The sequence below is a fragment of the Lithobates pipiens genome, unplaced genomic scaffold, assembly GCF_037356315.1.
Source record: "Lithobates pipiens isolate NorthernLeopardFrog02 unplaced genomic scaffold, aLitPip1_a1.2 Scaffold_16, whole genome shotgun sequence".
Classification (NCBI taxonomy): Eukaryota; Metazoa; Chordata; class Amphibia; order Anura; family Ranidae; genus Lithobates; species Lithobates pipiens.
The window spans coordinates 39,353,903-39,377,097 of NW_027507748.1; the positions used below are offsets into that span (position 1 = coordinate 39,353,903).

The 23,195-nt window shown below is 47.5% G+C and overlaps 1 protein-coding gene across 2 annotated transcripts in view; it reads right to left on the reverse strand.

The window, feature by feature from the left end:
* LOC143984228 (apovitellenin-1-like) overlaps positions 1-23,195 on the reverse strand; it is a 71,457-nt gene that overhangs the window by 42,180 nt on the left and 6,082 nt on the right. Inside the window, exon 3 of one of the 2 annotated variants that reach the window (XM_077484514.1) lies at positions 17,320-17,406. The exons of the other annotated variant lie outside the window; for it this stretch is intronic. The gene's annotated coding sequence lies outside the window, so the exon portion shown is untranslated. The remainder of the gene's footprint in view (positions 1-17,319; positions 17,407-23,195) is intronic. 2 annotated transcript variants of the gene reach the window in all.

Genomic DNA, 23,195 nt, shown 5'->3' on the forward strand with positions numbered 1-23,195 from the left:
TGAGAACATGCTCTCAAAATTTTGCTGCCGGGAATTCCGATGGAGCATACACACGGTCACATTTTCAGATGAAAAGCTCTCATCAGTCTTTTGCTGGCCAAAATTCAGATCGTGTGTACGCGGCATAACAGAATGTGAACACACATTGAGGCTTATACACATGGGTGTACAGCATGCAGTTTTAACCAATTGTCTACTGGGCACTTAAACCTCCCTCCTGCCCAGACCAATTTTCAGCTTTTGGTGCTCTCACATTTTGAATAACAATTACTCAGTCATGTAACACTGTAGCCAAATGAATTTTTTGTCCTTTTTATCCCACACATAGAGCTTTCTTTTGGTGGAATTTGATCACCTTGGGGTTTTTTATTTTTTTGCGCTATAAAATGAAAAAAAGACCGAAAATTTTGAAAAAAAAAAGAAATTTTCTTGGTTTCTGTGATAAAATTTTGCAAATTATTAATTTGTATTCATAAATTTTGGCCAAAATTTATACTGCTACATATCTTTGGTACAAATAACCCAAATTGGTGGATATTATTTGGTCTTTGTGAAAGTTAGAGAGTCTACAAAATGTGGTGCAAATTATACAAAATTGATCACATCTGATGTACTGGTGGTCTATCTCATTTCTTGCGACCCGAACAAGCCAGGAAAGTACAAATACCCCCCAAAAAAACCCCTTTTTTGAAAGAAGACATTCCAAGGTATTTAGTAAGAGAAATGGTGAGCTTTTTGATGTTGTCATTTTTTCCCACAATTCTTTGCAAAATGAAGATTTTTTATTTTATTTTATTTTTTTACACAAATTGTCATTGTAATAGGTTATTTCTCTCACTTGGCATGTGTATACCACAAATAATGCCCCAAAATAAATTCTGCTACTCCTGAGTATTACAATACCACATGTGTGGGACTTTTTCACAGACTGGCCACATAGAGAAGCCCAAAATGCAGGGAGCGCCATCACGTGTTCTAGGAGCATAAATTACACATCTAACTTGTTGACTACCTATTACACTTTTGAAGGCCCTGGAGCACCAGGACAATGACACGTGACATCGACATGGCACTGATGACAGATGGCACTTATATGTGGCACTGATGACAGATGCCACTAATACGTGGCACTAATTACACGTGACACTGATGAAAGATGGCACTATGTGGCACTGATGACAGATAGCACGTGGCACTGATTGCACGTGGCACTAATACGTGGCACTGATGACACATGGCACTAATACGTGGCACTGCTGACAGATGGCACTAATACGTGGCACTGATGACACGTGACACTGATGATAGATGGCACTGATATCTGGCATTGATGACATGTGACACTGATAACAGATGGCATGTGACACTGACAGGTGCCACTGATACATGGCACTGATGACAGATGGCACTAATATGTGGCACTGATGACACGTGACACTGATATGGCACTGATGACAGATGGCACTATGTGGCACTGATGACAGATGACACTATGTGGCACTGATGACACTGATGACAGATGGCACTTATACGTGGCACTGGGGACAGATGGCACTGATGACAGGTGGCACTGGGGACAGATGGCACTGGGGGTAGATGGCACTGACAGGTGGCACTGGGGGCAGATGGCAGTGGGGAGAGATGGCAGTGGGGCAATATTTTCGGTTTTTGTTTTTATTTTTTTTTTATTTTTTACACTAATCACTGCAGCGGTTCATCTCTCCCTCCTCACACGCTGTCTGTGTGAAGAGGGGAGCCAGTGATGACAGATGATCTCCTATGTTTACATATGAGATCACCTCTCATTGGACACACCGATGGTGCTGTAAACGGCTGCTGTGATTAGCCGTTTACAGCGATCTGTGCCTGGCTGTGTCCGAGGGACACGGCCAGCACAGAACTTCCCCAATGCGTGCCCGCGGCGGTGCGCAGAGGGGAAGTAAACAGGAGGATGTCCAGGGACCCACCCCCCCAGCAGATAGCGTCCGCGCTGTAGCCGTCTTTTGGCTATAGCGCGGGCGTGAAGTGGTTAACATCCGTAATGTATACAAATCTGAACTCAGCAGTATTATATGCTATGGGCCCATTCACACCACTCTGATTTGGCCCATAGTGTTTAACCAGGAAAACCAAAACTAGAAAAGTTTGGGTCTATGGTCCGATTTTTAGTCCATATTGTAGGTTGAACACACTGGAAGTGAGGTCCCCCAGGGTTCTGTGCTCGGACCAGTCCTATTTAATTTGTTCATAAATGAATTGGAGGATGGGATAAACAGTTCAATCTGTCTGTGGACTATTTGTCTATTTGCGGACGATACTAAGCTAAGCAGGGCAGTAACTTCTGCCCAGGATGTGGAAACCTTGCAAAAAGATCTGAACAAATGAATGGGGTGGGCAACTACTAGAGATGGCCTTGCGGTTCGCCCGGTGGTCGGTTTGCGGCAAATTTTGGTCGTTCGCGATTCACCAAACCAGCGGACTTCTGGCGCTGTTTGCGCAGGGGACATATGCGTTTACATTGTGAAGAACATTGACCCATGACACATCCATCATGGGGTACATGACCTCTGTATTGTCTGACACCTCCCCTCAATATCATTCTTACCCAAAAGGATACCTCCACCTCTCTCCAAACCCAACACCCCCCATAAACCAGACCAGACTATGTTTGGAGTAAATGGCTGACAGGCCTTGATTTATTTAACCAAAATATATATATATATAACAAAATATAAACTTTCAATAAATAACCATAATTAACATGTAAACAACTTTCCTTTAAAACTGTATCCTGGGTCATAGCATATACTAGACCCTACTGGTCACTGCACATTACCTTTAACCTCTTGACCTCCAGACGGAATCCCCTGTCTCGGAGGCTATACCCAACCAATGCAGTGACCTACCGCTTTTACTCTTCCCGGTTAATCCCATGTAACCGTGAAGTACAAATCCAACCACCCCCATCACCATGGATGGGTACCACCGATTCTCCACCTGCACCACTTGACCTTCTCAACTGACCCCAAAACACTGCCAACCCACATAATCCTACCCCGATAAACAATCCCCGAAAACAAAAAAGGGAGGATGGGTGGGAATCACTTCCTCCTCCTCTCTCCGACTGCCCCTGGCTTCCTCTGCATCGTGACTGAAAACGTCAGGCTCCGCCCACCGCCCCGCCTACTCCGATTTCTTAAAGCGGCCACTATCCTTGCCCCTTAAAATGGCGACAGTGCATTCAAAGCAGCTGTCATGCCGTCCCTACGCCCACAGCCTGCTGCTGCGGGTCAGTGGACGCTCTGGACAGCCAATTGAGACATTTCAGCACATGGACAATTGGACATTCCCCCTACCTTATAAATAGACCTGATCTGGCGGCCATTTTTTATTCTGTCTTTTGTAAGTGTAGGGACAGGACGCTGTGTGGAGCAGGGACAGTCAGTTTAATCACCAGCTATTACTATTAGGTCCACAAAGGTCCTTTTATCAGTGTAGGGACTGAGGGACAGTTTGGTGTTTTGGAGCAGGGACAGTCTGCAAATCACTAGCTACTAGGTCCACACTTTTAAGGACTGGTATAGGTGTACAGTATATAGGGTTGTACATGTATAATATACTCTTTCAAATATAGATTCTGCAGCTGTTATTTCTCAGTGTAGGGAGGGATAGTTTGGTGTTTGGAGCAGGGACAGTCTGTAATTCACTAGCTACTAGCTAGCTACTATTAGGTCCACAAAGGTCCTTTTAAGGACTGGTATAGGTGTACTATTTGGTGTGCAGTATATAGGGGTGTAATACATGTATAAAATACTTGCAAATATAGAAAGCATAGTATAGTGCATTTCCCCTGTGCAGCATTGTGACTGCTGAGCGGTTCTGCAGCGATACTACAAAGAGTGACATACGCAATTAAAAAAGAAGTATTATAACTGGTGTGATAGACCAGTGGCCCCTCAAAATGACAGATTGAAGCGGGTGTTATATACCTTCTTCCACATACATACTGCACTTCTCTAGAGACTTTTGTCACAGGGTCATTTAAAAAATCACAGACAGAGGAAGAAGCAGGCCCTTCCGCAGGGGTGGTAGGGGTAGGGCAGGAGCAACAGGCTTGAGCCAAAATGGCAAATTGCAGAAGGTGCGTTCGATTACGTCAAAGGACGCACCAGACTTGGTTGAGTTTCTCACTCAGCCTTACTCTTCTGCACCCTCCTCATCCTCTCGATCTGCACCCTCTTCTTCACTCTCTGCTGTGTGCACCCCCAAAGGCACTACCACCAACACCACCACCATATACCCTCCACTTGAGTCACAGGAATTATTTTCCGGTCCATCACAAGACATTGCCGATGCGCAGCCACTCTTGGCATTGGATCAGGAGGAGCCCAAGGAGGAGGTTGGTCCCTGGTGTTGCTGCCTACTCTGAGATCTCTAATTATAGCGGTGGGTAAGGTGACGTCGATGATGACGTGTCTAGTGATGCCACGTGGGTGCCCACAAGAGAGGAAGAGGAGGGGAGTTCAGAGGGAGATATGGACCAGCAGATAGGGAGGAGAAGCAGGCGGAACTTACATTGCACAGGAGGGACAAGCCAGACTGCTAATGTATCAGGAGCGAGGCATCAACCATCTGGCGCTCCCAGGACACCGGCACATGGCTCCGCAGTGTGGGCTTTTTTTAACGTGTCCGCTGCTGACAATAGTGTTGCCATCTGCAATCTTTGCAGTTAACGCATAAGTCGCGGTAAGCCCAACACTCACCTAGGGACGACCGCCTTAAGAAGGCACATGAGCTGCCATCACTGAGCCCAGTGGGAGCAACGGAACCCACACAGCCACACTCCAGGCTCTCACCGTCCAGCTTCGTCTTCTACTTCTTCTCCTCTCTCCTCACAATTGTCCTCCACTCCATCTTCCATCATGCCGTCCTCACGTTTTTCTAGAAAAAGGCAGGCTTCCGTGGGCCAAATGTTTGAGCGTAAAAAAGTGATGACACCGGATAACCCACTTGCCCAACGGTTGACAGCTGGCTTGTCAGAACTGATAGCCCGCCAACTACTACCATATAAACTGGTGGACTCGGAGGCCTTTCGAAAATTTGTGGCCATTGGAACACCACCATGGAAGGTCCCAGGAAGGAAGTATTTCTCACAGAAGGGCATCCCAGAGCTTTATAGCCATGTTCAGCTGCAAGTGAATGTACCTCTGGCACACAGTGTCGGTGCCAAGATACATCTGACCACAGACACGTGGTCTAGCAAACAAGGGCAGGGAAGGTATATAACTTTTACTGCCCACTGGGTGAACCTTCTGATGGCCGTCAAGCATGTAACCGTGTGTCACGTACCTTACAGCGGAGTCAGACTGTTGAGGGTGGCCTCTCGCACGTTTCCGGTCTCCACGCCCCTGGAGGTGGGAACAGGGAGCGTGAAGACAACGAAAGGGTGCAGGTGCCTGCAGGTGGAAGTTGAAGACCTGGAGACGCTGGGTCCTCACGGAAGAAGAGGTGTCGACTGGTCATGGAGGTAGGCAGCGGAAGTTCAGCAGGTATGCAGGAAGCACTGTGTGTCTATGACAGGCAAGGTCGGCAACTGGCGGGCAATGCGGTACAGGAACAAGAGGCAGGTGCGTAGTCAAGGATGAGCAAGGGTCTGGTAACGTGCTAGCAAATGAGGTACAGAATCAGGAAGCAAGCCAAAGTCAAAAGTCCAAGCCGAGGTCAGTGGTAGTCCAGAAGATCGTAACAAGGGGTATCCAAGGAGTGGGTATCAGGAACAAGGTCACAGGAACAAGGTCACAGGAACAAGATCACAGGAACAAGATCACAGGAACAAGGATCACAGGAACAAGGTCATAGGAACAACGATAAGGTCTCTCAGGAGTAGCTGAAGAAGATCCAGCACTGGTGTCAGGCCAGGATCCTGTTTATATAGAGGGAAGTGAGGCAGGATTGGTGGAAGTGGCCGTCCGTGCGTGAATACGTACATACGTTCAGTTTGCATGGGTGCCTTTACGTGTTCGGATTGGTGTACGTCCACATGTTCGGATTAGCGTGCGTCCGTTCGGCCCGGAACTCGTACGCCTCTGACGGGGACACCGTGCATGGCGCCTAGAACGAAGAGGAACTGCTGCTATATGGGGACGGGCATACATACGGTGAGTTCCCTGACAGTGCCCCCCCCTTAAGGGCAGCCTCCGGGTGCCCCTTTGAACCAACCTTTGAGAGTGATGAAAAGCCCGTATAAGCCTCTGGGCATGAAGATTTGCTTCGGGTTCCCAGGAATTTTCTTCAGGACCAAAGCCTTTCCACTTAATCAAGTATTGGTTTTGTCCTTGACGTTTCCTGTAATCCAAAATGGCTTAGATCTCAAACTCCTCCTCCCCATCTATCAATATAGCTTCTGGAGTGCCAAACTCCCGATCTGGAAAAGAATTGGGTACATCAGGCTTAAGTAGGAAAGTATGGAATACAGGATGGATTTTGAATGAGCCGGGAAGTTCAAGTTCATAGGCCACTGAATTAATTTTCTTTTTAATTGGAAAAGGTCCCAAATATCTGGGTCCCAATTTTTTAGAGGGACATGCCAGTTTCAGGTTTGCGGTTGAAAGCCATACACGATCACCGACCTTTAAATCCAATTCTCCCCTTCTTTTCCTGTCAAAATTTTTTTTATCGTCCTCCTGTGCCTTGGAAAGGGTCTCTTTAAGTACCTGATTGTTGGTAACAAAGAAATTCAGCCTATCCTGGACGGCTGGTACAGGAGAATCCAGTATGGATGTTGGCAGAAAAGAGGGATGAAAACCATAGTTAGAATAGAATGGTGACTGGTTTGTGGCAGAGTGAGTAGAGTTATTGAATGCAAATTCTGCCAAGGGTAATAATGAGGCCCAATCCTCCTGAGAAAAAGAAGTAAAACAACGTAAATATTGTTCCAACGTCTGATTAGTGCGTTCGGTCTGCCCGTTTGTTTGGGGATGGTAGGCTGAAGAGAAATTTAATTTGATACCCAGAGCTTCACACAATGACTTCCAAAATTTTGACGTAAACTGGAGGAAAACAATTTCTCTAATGAATATTCTGGCTGTCTCAGTTGCAGATGGAGTTCCCTTCATGGGAATGAAGTGTGCCATTTTGGAAAAGCGATCCACCACCACAAAGATAGAGGAGAATCCTTCAGAGGGAGGAAGCTCAACAATAAAGTCCATTGCGATCTTATCCCATGGTCTTTCAGGGATAGGTAATGGTCTCAACAATCCCCAGGCTTTATTTTTGCTATTTTTATTCCAGAGACAGGTTGAACAAGAGCTAACATAGTTTCTGCAGTCCTTTGCAAGGTTTGGCCACCAGAAATGTCTTTGAACTAAATTTATAGTCTTGTGACCCCCAAAGTGACCTGCCAGGGGATAGTCATGACAAGCCTGTAGAATGGAGGTGCGAAGGTTTTGAGGGATGAATAGTTTACTCCCTCGCCAGAGGAGACCATCTTTTTCTTGGAGGTTAGTATCTGGAGGGACTGATGCTCCTCGGGATGACTGCCGAACCTGTGATAGAAAACTGGTTTGTGTTAGTAAAAAGTTCCCAGCTTGCAAAATAGTGTCTGGAGGGGATGAGGCTTCAGTTTCAGAGAACATACGGGATAATGCGTCAGGTTTACTGTTCTTGGATCCTGGTCTGTAGGTTATATGAAAATTAAAGCGGGAGAAGAAAAGAGCCCATCTTGCTTGCCGGGGCCTGAGACGTTTGGCTGTTCTGAGTTATTCCAAATTTTTATGATCTGTATAGATCAATATTGGGGGTGTTGCCCCCTCCAGAAGATACCGCCATTCTTCTAACGCTAATTTGATTGCCAGAAGTTCCCGATCTCACACATCGTAGTTCCTTTCCCACTTACATAGTTTTTTGGAAAAGAACGCTACAGGGTGCATTAATAACTTAGGCCCTTGGCGTTGGGACAGAATGGCGCCTACAGCATTCTCTGAAGCGTCCACTTCCAGAGTGTAAGGTAGAGCAGGGTCAGGGTGTTTGAGTATTGGGGCAGATGTGAATAGTCCTTTTAGTTTATCGAACGCAGCTTGAGCCTCAACAGACCATTGAAAACGGTTTTGTTTGCTGGCGAGTTGCGTGATGGGTGCTATAACACTGGAAACGTTTTTGATAAACTTCCTGTAAAAATTGGAGAATCCAATGAAGCGTTGTACCCCTTTTTTGTCAGTTGGAGGTGGCCAGGATAAAATGGCTGAAACCTTTTGAGGATCCATTTCTACTCCCTCTGTTGATATCACCAGACCAAGGAAGTGAATGGTCTGACGTTCGAACTCGCACTTCTCGGCTTTAGCATAGAGCCCATTTTGCCTTAATCTCAGAAGAACTTGTTTTACATGGTCACGATGGGTTTCTAGAGAGTTTGAGAATACCAAAATGTCATCCAAATAAACAATTACGAACAAATCCAAAAAGTCCCTGAAAATATCATTAACAAAATGTTGAAAAGTAGCTGGTGCGTTGCAGAGTCCGAATGGCATGACCAGATACTCAAAGTGGCCAAAGCGTGTCCAAAAAGCCGTTTTCCATTCATCCCCCTTACGGATTCTGATTAGGTTATAGGCCCCTCGTAAATCCAGCTTTGTAAATATTTTTGCTGATCGAAGTCTCTGGAATAATTCTGGAATCAATGGAAGGGGATAGCGATTTTTAATCGTCACTTTATTCAAATCCCTGTAATCGACACATGGGCGGAGCGAATGGTCCTTCTTTTCAACGAAGAATATTCCAGCACCGGCTGGAGAAGAGGAATGTCGGATAAATCCTTTCTTAAGGTTCTCATCGATGCATTCTTTGAGGACCAGAAGTTCAGGTTCCGATAGGGGAAATATCCTTCCGAATGGAATTTCGGCTCCAGGCAATAACTCGATTGGGCAATCGTAGACCCGGTGAGGGGGGAGCGTGTCCGCCTTTCGTTTGTCAAACACGTCTAGGAAATTATGATATGTGGTTGGGACCAATCTCTGGAGCTCAGATGTAGGGCCTGAACAGGCAATGACCGGGACCAGGTGGTGTGAGATTTTGATACAATTCTGGAGGCAGTAAGTGGACCGAAACACTACCTCACCAGTTATCCAGTTTATTTGGGGATTATGAGCTTGTAACCAGGGCATTCCCAAAATGATTGGGAATAGTGGTGAAGAAATGACATCCAGGCGGAGTAGTTCTTGGTGATCGGATAGGATGTTGGCGGACAGTGGTTGAGTCTCATGGGTAATGGGACCCGATCTGATGTTGGATCCATCTGCTAACCGTATGGAGAGTTGGCATTGCTTGAGTGTCAATGGAATGTTGTGTTGCAGAACGAGAGCATGGTCAATGAAGCAGCTACAGGCGCTAGAATCAATTATAGCTTGAACCTGGAGTGTTCCTTCTGGAAGCTGTAAGGAAAGGGGGACAGCAATATGAATTGATCTTGTCAGAGGTAATGCATTGGATACAAGAGATGAGTTTTTGAACTTACGAATCTTATTTGGACATGCATTTACATAATGACCAGCTTCCCCACAATAAAGGCAGAGATTGTTCTGGCGTCGGCGTAGCTTTTCCTCTGAAGACAACGGTGAACGAAGCAATCCTAATTGCATTGGCTCTGGAGCTTCGGAGATGGGAGCAGGTGTGGAAATGGGTGGATGATTCGGGACCTTGGGTAACATCCAAGTGGGACGAATCTGGCCAATTCTCTCAGATCGCCGTTCCCTGAGACAGCGGTCGATTTGGATTGAAACCTGTATGAGGTCCTCTAAAGAACTGGGAACTCCGATACGGGCCAACTCGTCTTTTAATGGCTCGGAAAGTCCAATGCGGAATTGGTAACGTAGGGCGGCGTCGTTCCATTGAGTATCAGAACTCCACTGTCTAAAGTCCGTCACATAATCCTCTACAGGTCTGCGACCCTGTTGCAGAGCATGGAGACTGGCCTCAGCAGTTGTGGCACGCTGAGGATCGTCATATAATTTAGCCATCTCGTTCAGGAAAGAGTCCATTGTATCAAGTAGAGGGCTGGCCTGTTCCAATAGGCGGTGGGCCCAGGTCTGAGGTTCCCCCTGAAGCAAGGAGACGATGAACCCCACTTTTGTGCTTTCCAAGGAGAAGGTGCGAGGCTGTAGCAGAAAGTATAATTGGCATGCATTACGAAAGGCACGGAATTTGCTGCGATCTCCGGAAAACCGATCTGGAGTAGGAACTCGAGGCTCAGGGGATGGCACCACTACTGCAGGTATAGATGCGGAAGTTGCCGGACTGGCGGACCGGGATGCTGTAGCTCCTTGGGAAGCAGCAGTGTTTGGCGTTAATGACTCCACTCTCTGCTCAAGTTGATGGTAACCATCTTGCAGGCCCTGAACTGCCTGGGTAAGGGCAGAGATCTGTTGGCACAAGGCTTCCAAAGGTGAGGCCCCCCTGTCTGACTCCATTTTTCTGGCTGGATCGTACTGTCATGTACCTTACAGCGGAGTCAGACTGTTGAGGGTGGCCTCTCGCACGGTTCCGGTCTCCACGCCCGTGGAGGTGGGAACAGGGAGCGTGAAGGCAACGAAAGGGTGCAGGTGCCTGCAGGTGGAAGTTGAAGACCTGGAGACACTGGGTCCTCACGGAAGAAGAGGTGTCGACTGGTCACGGAGGTAGGCAGCCGAAGTTCAGCAGGTATGCAGGAAGCACTGCGTGTCTATGACAGGCAAGGTCGGCAACTGGCGGGCAATGCGGTACAGGAACAAGAGGCAGGTGCGTAGTCAAGGACGAGCAAGGGTCTGGTAACATGCTAGCAAATGAGGTACAGAATCAGGAAGCAAGCCAAAGTCGAAAGTCCAAGCCGAGGTCAGTGGTAGTCCAGAAGATCGTAACAAGGGGTATTCAAGGAATGGGTATCAGGAACAAGGTCACAGGAACAAGATCACAGGAACAAGGATCACAGGAACAAGGATCACAGGAACAAGGTCATAGGAACAACGATCAGGTCTCTCAGGAGTAGCTGAAGACGATCCAGCACTGGTGTCAGGCCAGGATCCTGTTTATATAGAGGGAAGTGAGCCAGGATTGGTGGAAGTGGCCGTCCGTGCGTGAATACGTACATACGTTCAGTTTGCGCGGGTGCCTCCGCGTGTTCGGATTGGTGTACGTCCACATGTTCGGATTAGCGTGCGTCCGTTCGTCCCGGGAATTCGTACGCCTCTGACGGGGACACCGCGCATGGCGCCTAGAACGAAGAGGAACTGCTGCTATATGGGGACAGGCATACATACGGTAAGTTCCCTGACACCGTGGCACCCGTGTAGATTTGGTTTTACCACCACGGATTGCATGCAGGCCTGGCTCTTCTTCTCCTCCTCCTACTCTATCCTCCTCCCTCTCCTCCTCGGCTGACTCCTCCTTTTCCACTGCTAGCGTCTCTTCCACTGCGCTACCCAAGATCCCCAGAACCTATTCGACATGCCAGGTGAGACGTTGCCATGCTGTGCTGCGTCTGTTGTGCCTGGAAACCAAGAGCCACACTGGCCCTGCACTCCTTTCAGCTTTGCGTTCACAGGCAGATCAGTGGCTAACACTGCTCAGTTTGACAGTTGGTAAAGTGGTGTGTGACAATGGTGCCAATCTGCTTAGCACATTGAAACAGGGCAAAATTACACACGTGCCATGCATGGCACACGTCTTAAACTTGGTCGTGCAGCGATTCGTTGTCAAATACCCTGGGGTCCTGGACATCTTGTGGCAGGCAAATCTCGGCCCATTTCAGAAGATCTTACACGGCCATGGCTCACCTTGCTGACATTCAGTGGTGACACAATCTGCCGGTCAGACGTCTTATTTGCGATTGCCCAACGCAATAGAACTCAACCTTCTATATGCTTGATAGGCTGCTCCAGCAGAAACGTGCAGTTAACGACTACCTGTACAAACTCTGCGGCAGAACAGGTTCTGGGAGCTTGTTTTTTTTCACCACGCCAGTGGCTGCTCATGCGCGACGCATGCAGACTTCTGCGGCCATTTGATGAGATCACCAAACTGGTCAGTCGCAGCCATGGCGCCATCAGTGACATCGTACCTTACACCTTTTTTATGGAGCGTGCATTGCATCGTGTCATTGATCAAACCGTGGAGGAGCAGAAGCAGGAGCAGGAAGATGAGGAAGTCGCAATGCTGGATGAATTCCCAGGGGGGGGGGGGGGCTATTCTATCTGAGACAAGTCAACAACAGGAGTCTGAAGAGGAGTCAGAGGAGGATGGTGCCGGGGCGGATGAGGAGGAGCAAAAAGAGCATGCTTTAAACCTTTCTGGGATCCCTGTTGTGCGTGGATGGGGAGAGGAGAACGAGGAGGACGACATTATCCTGGATGATGAGCAGGAGCCAGGCCACCACACCGCTTCCATTTTAGTGCAAATGGGGGCCTTCATGCTCCAGCGTTTTAACAGGGACCCCCGTATAAAAAGCATAAATGTCAAGGACCAGTACTGGGTGGCAACCTACTTAGACCCCTGGTACAAACACAAAATGGCGGAAATGTTACCACTATCACAGAGGGCTGTCAGAATGGAGCTCTTCCAGGCCTTGCTTCGAGAAATGCTGCATTCTGCTTGTGTGTGCGCTGGCAGAGGAGGAATTCCCATTCCCAGAGGAAGAGTTGCGGGTACCAATCCAACAGCGCCTGCAAGAAGAGGGCAGTTTGAAGATGTGTTGGTGACTTCTGATATGAGGTCATTCTTTCAGCCGGCCCATCGACAGGTGTCATCCGGATCCAGCATCAGGGAACGCCTAGACCGACAGGTCTATGATTCCATCGGGTTAATGGCTGATGTGCACGCTCTGAGAAGTGAGGAGCCCCTGGACTACTGGGTGGGCAGGCTTGACCTCTGGCCAGAGCTTGCCCAATTTGCAATGGAACTGTTGGTTTGCCCCTCGTCCAGTGTCCTGTCCGAAAGGATGTTCAGCGCAGCAGGGGGGATCGTGACCTATAAGCGCACTTGCCTAGCTCACGACAGTGTTGACTACCTCACATTTATAAAAATGAATGAGGCATGGATCTCGGAGGAATTCAACACATGTGACCAGTAGACCATGTATATGCATAACTCTATAAACAAATTTATTTAATCTAGACACTGACCTTTTTTCTACCTTTGGCTCACTTTCTTGTATAAAAAAAGCACACCGTACTATATGCCCATACCCTTCTGTTTGAAGAGGTTGAGCGGTGTCATATTTTTGGGTCCCGCAGCGAGTTGCTGGTATCAGTGCTCTCTATCTCGGTGCTGGTGTGGTGTCAGTGCTCTCTCTCTATCTCGGTGCTGGTGTCAGTGCTCTCTCTCTATCTCGGTGCTGGTGTCAGTGCTCTCTCTCTATCTCGGTGCTGGTGTCAGTGCTCTCTCTCTATCTCGGTGCTGGTGTCAGTGCTCTCTCTCGGTGCTGGTGTGGTCTGCCAGCTCTCTGCATGGCACGTGTGTAATTTTGCCCTGTTTCAATGCGCTAAGCAGATTGGCACCATTGTCACACACCACTTTACTAACTGTCAAATTGAGCGGTGTTAGCCACTGATCTGCCTGTGAACGCAAAGCTGAAAGGAGTGCAGGGCCAGTGTGGCTCTTGGCTTCCAGGCACAACAGACACAGCACAGCATGGCAACGTCTCACCTGGCATGTCGAATAGATTCTGGGGAGCTTGGGCGTTGAAGCAGAAGAGACACTAGCAGCGGAAAAGGAGGATTCAGCCAAGGAGGAGAGGAAGGAGGATGGAGTAGGAGGAGGAGAAGAAGAGCCAGGCCTGCATGCAATCCATGGTGGTAAAACCAAATCTACACGGGTGCCACGGGTTACATGCTTGACGGCCGTCAGAAGGTTCACCCAGTGGGCAGTAAAAGTGATATGCCTTCCCTGCCCATGTTTGCTAGACCACGTGTCTGTGGTCAGATGTATTTTGGCACCGACACTGTGTGCCAGAGATACATTCACTTGCCGCTGAACATGGCCATATAGTTCTGAGATGCCCTTCTGTGAGAAATACTTCCTTCCTGGGACCTTCCATTGTGGTGTTCCAATGGTCACAAATTTTCGAAAGGCCTCCAAGTCCAACAGTTTATATGGCAGTAGTTGGCGGCCTATCAGTTCTGACAAGCCAGCCGTCAACCGTTGGGCAAGAGGGTTATCCGGCATCATAATTTTTTTTTACGCTCAAACATTTGGCCCATGGAAGCCTGCCTTTTTCCACGTGAGGATTGTATGATGGAGAATGGAGTGGAGGACAATTGTGAGTAGAGAGGAGAAGGAGAAGTAGAAGACAAGACTGGACGGTGAGAGCCTGGAGTGTGGCTTTGTGTGTTCCGTTGCTCCCACTGGGCTCGTGATGGCAGCTCATGTGCCTTTCTTAAGGCGGTCGTCCCTAGGTGAGTGTTGGGCTTACCGCGACTTATGCGTTGACTGCAAAGATTGCAGATGGCAACACTATTGTCATCAGTGGACATGTTAAAAAAAGCCCACACTGCGGAGCCATGTGACGGCGTCCTGGGAGCGCCAGATGTGACCGTACATGGTTAATGCCTCGCTCCTGATACATTAGCAGTCTGCTTTATCCCTCCTGTGCAATGTAAGTTCTTCCTGCTTCTCCTCCCTATCTGCTGGTCCATATCTCCTTCTGAACTCCCCTCCTCTTCCTCTCTTGTGGGCACCCACGTGACATCACTAGACGCGTCATCATCGACGTCCCCTTCCCAGGCCCGGACTGGCCATAGGGCAGACCGGGCATTTGCCCGGTGGGCTGGGGCCGCCCGTGGCCTGTTGATGATCAGGCCGCACGGCGGGAGGTAAGCGGCGGCCGCGGCCTGATCGTGGGTGACAAAGGCCACGGCCGCCGCTCGCCTACCGCCATACGGCCGCGCCTGTGTCCTGCGGAACTGGCGGCTGCATGGGCTGTGCTGTGTGTCTCTCTCACACACAGCTCAGCCTCAGCGCCGCGCTGACAGTTCCGCTCTCCTCCTCCAGCTGTGGGCGTCCGCGCGGTGGGGAAAGCTGCTGCTGTCACTATTCCCCCCCTCGCTCCCCCTCCCCTTCTCACATCGGCAGCAGGGGAAGAGAAGGCGTTCCTTTTTGGTAGTTTTCCCTCCCCATTGGCCAACACAGAGGGCCAATCAGAAGAAACTAGAGGGGCATCATGGGAAATGTAGTCCCAGAGATACATGGCACCATTGGTTTCAACAGGGAGCAGACTACAGTCCCCAGCATGCACTCTGCTGGGGTGAAAGAGAAACCCCAGAAACAAGCTGAGGAGTGCTTGTAGCAGCTACTACAGGAGACATGGCAAATGAAACAGAGGACTGTGCTGGGGGAACTAATAGCCCCAGCACAACCAGCCACGCTGCACTGCACCACCAGAGAGAGAGAGTGACGCTGCACCTCACCACCAGAGAGAGTGACGCTGCACCACCAGAGAGAGTGACGCTGCACCACCAGAGAGAGCGCGACGCCGCACCACCAGAGAGAGGGCGACGCCGCACCACCAGAGAGAGCGCGACGCTGCACCGCACCACCAGAGAGAGCGCGCCGCTGCACCGCACCACCAGAGAGAGCGCGACGCTGCACCGCACCACCAGAGAGAGCGGCGCTGCACCGCACCACCAAAGAGAGCGACGCTGCACTGCACCACCAGAGAGAGCGACGCTGCACCGCACCACCAGAGAGAGCGACGCTGCACCGCACCACCAGAGAGAGCGACGCTGCACCGCACCACCAGAGAGAGCGACGCTGCACCGCACCACCAGAGAGAGCGACGCTGCATCGCACCACCAGAGAGAGCCACGCTGCTCCGCACCACCAGAGAGAGCCACCCTGTACCTGCAGCGCCAGAGGGAGCCACCCTGTACCCACAGTGCCAGAGAGCAGGTCAGTGTCACTGGGCCATGGACACAATAGGAGACAGACAGTAATGGCATGGCCACAATAGGACTGGGACACTATAATATAAAGGGGACTGCCCCGTAAAAGGGCACTATAATCATTGCAGTGCCCCTTTTTAGTGCAGTTCCCTTTATATCACAGTGTCGCTGCACATTACAGTGTGGAGGACCAACACCAGCCACCCCCGCTAATGTCTACCGAACCCCCCCCCCCCCGCTCCCTGGAAAGGTTGGCTGCTCAATCTAAAATGCCTGGGCCTATTTTTTGTCCCAGTCCGGGCCTGCCCCTTCCCCACCGCTATAATTAGAGATGTCGGAGTAGGCAGCAACAGCGGGGACCAACCTCCTCCTTGGACTGATCTGGGTACTGTCGTCAGACTGCTGAGTGGCGGTTGTTGCTACCTCCTCTTCCTGATCCAATGCCAAGAGTGGCTGCGTATCGGAAATGTCTTGATATGGATCGGAAAATAATTCCTGTGACTCAAGCGGAAGGTATATGGTTGTGGTATTGGTGGTAGCGTCTTTGGGGGTGCCCACAGCAGAGAGTGAAGAAGAGGGAGCAGATCGAGAAGATGAGGAGGGTGCAGAAGAGTAAGGCTGAGTGAGCCACTCAACCAAGCCTGGTGCGTCCTTTGACGTACTGTAATCGCATGCACCTTCTGCAATTTGCCACTTTGGCTCAAGCCTGTTGCTCCTGCCCTACCCCTACCACCCCTGCGGAAGGGCCTGCCTCTTCCTCTGCCTGTCATTTTTTAAATAACCCTGTGACAAAAGTCTCTAGAGAAGTGCAGTATGTATGTGGAATACAATAATCACCTTTGTTCTAGATAACCCCCACCCGTTAGCTGAACAAAAAAGCGCTTGCACTAAATAGCGTGCTTTCTGACTGGGGGCTGTGGAATTTTAGCAGCTGTATTAAAAGGCTTTAAATATAAAACCACCGCAAACGTCAAAAGAAACTCTACAAGGTGGATGAATAAATCAATCCACCCATAGAAAAAACAGCGCGTATTACTCTATTGAAAAGAAATATTGTTATGGTGCAATCTCCTATTCTACGGTTAACATATATGTATACTCCAATTATATATGAATAAACCATTAATGTGCAAAATTATTTGTGATAATTGTCCATGTGTCCAGTTTATACCACAATATACATCAACTCTCACTTAGTACTGAAAGCCGTCCCAGTGAAAGTAAAACTGAAACAAAGTTTTCTGCTACAGTTCATGAGAAGAAAAACTGAAACAAAGTTTTCTGCCACAGTTCATGAGGAGTATACAGTATAACCCTTCCTTAGCGTGACTGGACTTCCGACCATAAGATACAGTGCTCCCAAATTCCTGGGGGGTAATTAAAAGCCTGAAGCAACCCCCCTTGATTGTATTCTTACCAGATCCGCCTGGTTTCACAAGCTTTCAGAAATCACTCTTCATCGGCTGGATCTCATCCGCATCATAAGCACCAGGTGTTTCAAGATCTCGGAAAAAAGCAATTGCAAAGAGCACACATAGCGTAATTCCGTCTCGTAAAAAAAGCTATTTATTTAAATAAAAAGTATTGCACTCACAAACACACAATTCTTTAAAAACATTGGTTCATTCTACATGCATAGTTCTTTGCGATAGTCAGGATTAGGAAGAATGTTTGCATCAGCCGCTACAAGTTGTTGCTATAAGATAGCTCACAGTTTTAGCTGCACGTCTTTCCTCCCTCCTGTCAGTCTCTCTATGCTGCTGTTGTATGCTTCCACCCTAATGCGTTTCGTCGTATTGACATCATCTCAGATGACACCCCAAACTGACAAAAGACAGCTGCAATCACCAGCACAGCAGTGCACTGAACCCTATATACTGTACTACACCTATACCAGTCCTTTAAGGGACTTTTGTGGACCTAATAGCTAGTGGTTTGTGTCACTACAGTATCTCCCTGCTCCACACAGCGTCCTGTCCCTACACTGACATAAGACAGAATGTAAAATGGCCGCCAGATCAGGTCTATTTATAAGGTAGGGGGAATGTCCAATTGTCCATGTGCTGAAATGTCTTAATTGGCTGTCCTGTACCCCATGATGGATGTGTCATCATGGGTCAAAGTTCTTTCACACTGTAAACGCATATGTACGCTGGGCGAACAGCGTCAATAGTCTGCCGATTTGGCGAATCGTAAACACGAAAAATTTGCCGCGAACCGACTGCCGGGCAAAACCGCGAGGCCATCGCTAGTTATGAGGAAAGGTTGCGAGCACTGAACTTATTCTCTCTGGAGAAAAGAGGCTTGAGAGGGGATATGATTTCAATTTATAAATACCGTACTGGTGACCCCACAATAGGGAGAAAACTTTTTTGCGGAAAGGAGTTTAACAAAACTCGTGGCCACTCACTAAAATTAGAAGAAAAGAGGTTTAACCTTAAACTACGTAGAGGGTTCTTTACTGGAAGAGCGGGCAAAGATGTGGAATTCCCTTCCACAGGCGGTGGTCTCAGCGGGGGGCATCGATAGTTTCAAGAAACTATTAGATAAGCACCTGAATGACCACAACATACAGGGATATACAATGTAATACTTATAATACTTGTAATACATATAATCACACATAGGTTGGACTTGATGGACTTATGTCTTTTTTCAACCTCACCTACTACTGTATATACTATGTAACATGTACACATTTGCGTGAAAGTTTATAAGGGTGCAGAATAAATGGATTTGGCCATATACACTGCTGCTGCTTCCTAATTATTTCAGGAGAAGGAGACCAGGGGAAGATTTAAATATAAACAATGTGCAGCCAGTGTGGAGACGCAGAATGTCTTGATCTTCAGTTACTCTGCATTTGTGCCTTCGCCTACACATTGTTGATGTTTCCGTCTTCGTCTGAATAAGTCATTCACCTGGTGGTAGCGCAGGCCAAGAATTGCCTCAATATTCAGACATTCACAATATTATATATACTGTATATATAAAACAGTGCTAGGCCCTGTCATATGAAAAATGCACACATGATTCAAATGAAAGTGATTATAAATCAAGGGGGCACTTTTGCGTGCTTTCTTCTGAGCCCCGCTGTCTGTGTCCCGCCCCCCGCCCCCTCGTCACCAATAGCCAATAGCTCCCGGTGCCCCAGCAAAGCCAGTGAGACACGGAAATGAGGGGAGAGAAGAGCTGCAGACATGCGCAGCGCTGGATGAATTGAGGGTTCAGGAAAGTATCAGAAAGGATTAGGGGCCAATACTGATGTCTAAACATTACCTTAACCTCCCTAGCGGTACGATTATTTCGGATTTTAGGTGCTAAAAGCAGTACAATTATTTTGCATGAAAATTTGGCGTTTTATATTGTAGTCCTGTAATTCTTATGCCCCGTACACACGAGAGGGATTAAGTCTGACAGACCTCCAAAGGAGTTCCGCTGGAGTTCCGACGGAGTTCCGACAGAGTTCTGGCGGACTTTTCGACCGAACGGACTTGACCACACACCATCACACCAAACTCCGACGGAGTCGAACGTGATGACGTTCGACTGGATTCGACGTAGGAAGTTCATAGACAGTAGCCAATAGCTGCCCTAGCGTCGGTTTTAGTCCGTCGGAGTAGCACACACACGAGCAAATTTTTCGAAGGGGACTGGGTCCGGCGGAGTTCCGTCGGGAAAATTTGAAGCATGCTTCATTTCTAAAGTCCGTCAGACTTTAGCGAAGCTAAAGTCCGTTGCAGCCCACACACGATTGGATAGTCTGACGGACTCAGTCCGTCGGAGTTTGGATGTCGAAAAGTCCGCTCGTGTGTACGGGGCATTAGGAATAACTCTCTTAAATCTGTCCAAACCAGAGTCTAGCAGACATCCCGGGTATAATAAAGTTTGAAAAATGAAATCAAAAATTATAATATAATAAATAATTATAAATAATTGTACCAAATAATAATATAACAACAATAAAAAATTATTCAATAATGTAATCAAATCAAAAACACAGAAATTTGCTCAGTTGCAGAATTGTCACTGTCATTACTTTTCAGTATTTGATGACGGATCTCCCCACAAATCGCTATCGCTCAATTCTGCGAGTGATTCTAATTTATTATCGCTGTTTTCTAGCTGGTCTAAAATAATTTTTGATGTAAATGGACAGTTTTGGTTGCTATGGACAATCTCCAGTTTCCAGGCATAAAGAACAGTTTTTATATTATAAAACTGCATGCAGGACACTGGACAGAACACTAGGGACAAAGGGGATGTGAAATATTTACATACAGCAATGTAATCTGTAAGATTACATTATACTGTATGTATACTGTGTGTTTCACTTTTTGAATTTGGCGCCGATCTCCGTCCCCGTGCGTCGCAACGCTCGCAGGGAACAGAGATCGGCTCCGTGATAGATCGAGCGAGACACGGCTCGCTCGTACAGCGGGGAGACAACGCTGGATCCGAGGGAGAAGGTAAGTAAACCTCCTCCTGGATCCAGCGATGCAGCCCCGAGTCTGGCTCGGGGTTACCGCTAATGGTACAAAAATTCCACCCCGAGCCAGACTCGGGAAGACCGTCAGGGGGGTTAATGCAAGGAATGCTTTAGAACCACTTTAATGCCCTGTACACACAATAGGATTTTCCGATGGAAAATGTGTGATAAGACCTTGTCTTAGGCTCCATCATACATTTTCCATTGGAATTTCCGTCACACAAAATTTGAGATCTGGAATAGTTATGCAAACAAAGCCGCGCTTATGGGATGGGTCTCGATCAGCAGGAATATGTGTGGATATTTATGTTTGCCCAAAGCCTTATGCTCTATATAGTTTTTTTGTTGGTTTAAATTCTTTTACCTATTTTTAACCCTATCAGTTTAGAAAGTTTTATAGGAATTCTATTGGTTTTATGAGGTTCTCAAATTTTCTGACAACAAAATCCGTTGTCGGAAATTTCGAGAGTGTATACACAATTCCGACGCACAAAGTTCCACGCATGCTCGGAATCAAGCAGAAGAGCCGCACTGGCTATTGAACTTAATTTTTCTCGGCTCGTTGTACGTGTTGTAGGTCACCGTGTTCTTGACGTTCGGCATTTCCGACCAACTTTGTGTGACCGCGTGTATGCAAGACAAGTTTAAGCCAACATCCGTCAGAAAAAATCCCATGGATTTTGTTGTTGGAAAATCCTATTGTGTGTACAGTTCATAAAGCAGAATGCAAAGCTCCAGAGTGTTATTTCAGAGTGGATTGAAATGGGTACTCAGTTTTCTCTGGGTTTAGTAATCCCAGATCAGGGTCTGGAGTTTGGGGACTTCAAAGAGATTTACCCTAGGTTCACCCCTATGCGTTTTTTAGTGCATTTTACATTTTGCAGAAACAAACTACAGTCCATAGAACATGGCAACCTGTGGATCTAGTTCAATATCTGTGTATTTTGTCCCGATACAATTTTTGGAAAGGGTCAGGGGCTTTTTTTTCCCGCAGTAGGTAGCATTTTGCGTGTAATAGACTTTAACCACTTCCGGACCAGCCGCCACAGTTTTACTGCGGCAGGTTGGCTTGGCAAATTGACGTTACATTACGTTGCCTCGCCTTTTGGCCACTAGGGGTGCACGCGCCCACAACGTGTCTCCGGAGCTAAAGCTTCGGGCACCCGCGATCGCTCGTGACAGAGCGAGAACGGGGATCTGTGTGTGCAAACACACAAATCTCACTTCGTTCAGGGTAGAAGAGACAGATCGTGTGTTCATACTAAATATGAATACCGATCTCTCTCTCTCCTCCTAGACAGTCCCCTCACCTTACAGTTAGAACACACACTAGGGAACACAGTTAACCTATTTATCGCCCCCTAGTGTTAACCCCTTTCCTGTCAGTTAAATTTCCACAGTAATCAGTGCATTTTTATAGCACTGATCGCGGTATAATTGTCAATGGTCCCAAAAATGTGTCAAAAGTGTCCAATTTGTCCGCTGCAATATCGCAGTCCTTATAACAATCGCAGATCGCCGCCATTACTAGTAAAAAAATAAATAATAAAAATGCCACAAATCTATCCCCCCATTTTGTAGATGCTATAACTTTTGCGCAAACCAATCAATATACACTTATTGCGTTTTTTTTGTTACCAAAAATATGTAGAAGAATACATAAATACTAAACTGAGAAAAAAAAAATTGTAAAATAAAAATGTGGGATATTTATTATAGCAAAAACGAAAAGATATTATGTTTTTTTTTTTTTCAAAATTGTCGCTCTTCTTTTGTTTATATCGCAAAAAAAAATGTAGAGGTGATCAAATATCACCAAAATAAAGCTCTATTTGTGGAGAAAAAAGGACATCAATTTTGTTTGGGTACAAAGTCGCACGACTGCGCAATTGTCAGCGACACAATGTCAAATCGCAAAAAATGGCCTGGCCATTGAGCAGCCAAATCTTCTGGGGTTGAAGTGGTTAATGGACCCGCACCAAAAATGCAAGTGTTGTGTTTTTGATGCATTTTTTATTTATTTTTTGCTGATAGGAAACTAAGACAGTTCGGTTCATCGAGTGACGTTGATGCGACTTTACACTCTCTGGCACTTAAATGGTATCAAAGTCGCATCAAAGTAGCTCAGAAACCATTCGCATGTTAGGGTTAGGGTTAAATACTAGGGTAGGGTTGCCACCTCATCCCTTTAAACCCAAACACATATTAATTACATGGGTTCTGTGGCTGATTAAGGTGGTAATTAAACTCACTTGGTGCCTTATCTGCATTTAATTAGCCTCAGAACCTGTGTAATTGAAAGGTGTTCGGGTTTAAAGGGATGAGGTGGCAACTCTATACTAGGGATAGGGTTTAGGGTTAAGGGCTAGGGTTAGAGGCTAGGGTTAAGCCGCGTACACACGGGCGGACTGTCTGTCCAACTTAGTCCGTCGAAACACATTTCAGCGGACAGTCCGCTCGTGTGTGGGCTTCAGCGGACTTTTTCAGCGGACAGTCTGGCGGACTAAGTATTTCGATATTTCTGTAATATTGTCCGTCCAACTTTGGTTTCAGCGGACAGTCCGCTCGTGAGTAGGCTAGTTCGACGGACTAAGTATGGCGCATGCTCAGAAAGGATTTACACTGCGAAAGTTTGCATTGCTGTGTATTGGACGTCCTATTTCTAGTCCCGTCGTACGTGCTGTACACGTCATCACGCAAGCTTTCGACGGACTGTTTGTTCATCGTGTGTGGTCAAGTCCGTTCATTCGAAAGTAGGACGGACTGTCCGTCGGATTGTCTGACGGACTAAGTTGGCCATACAG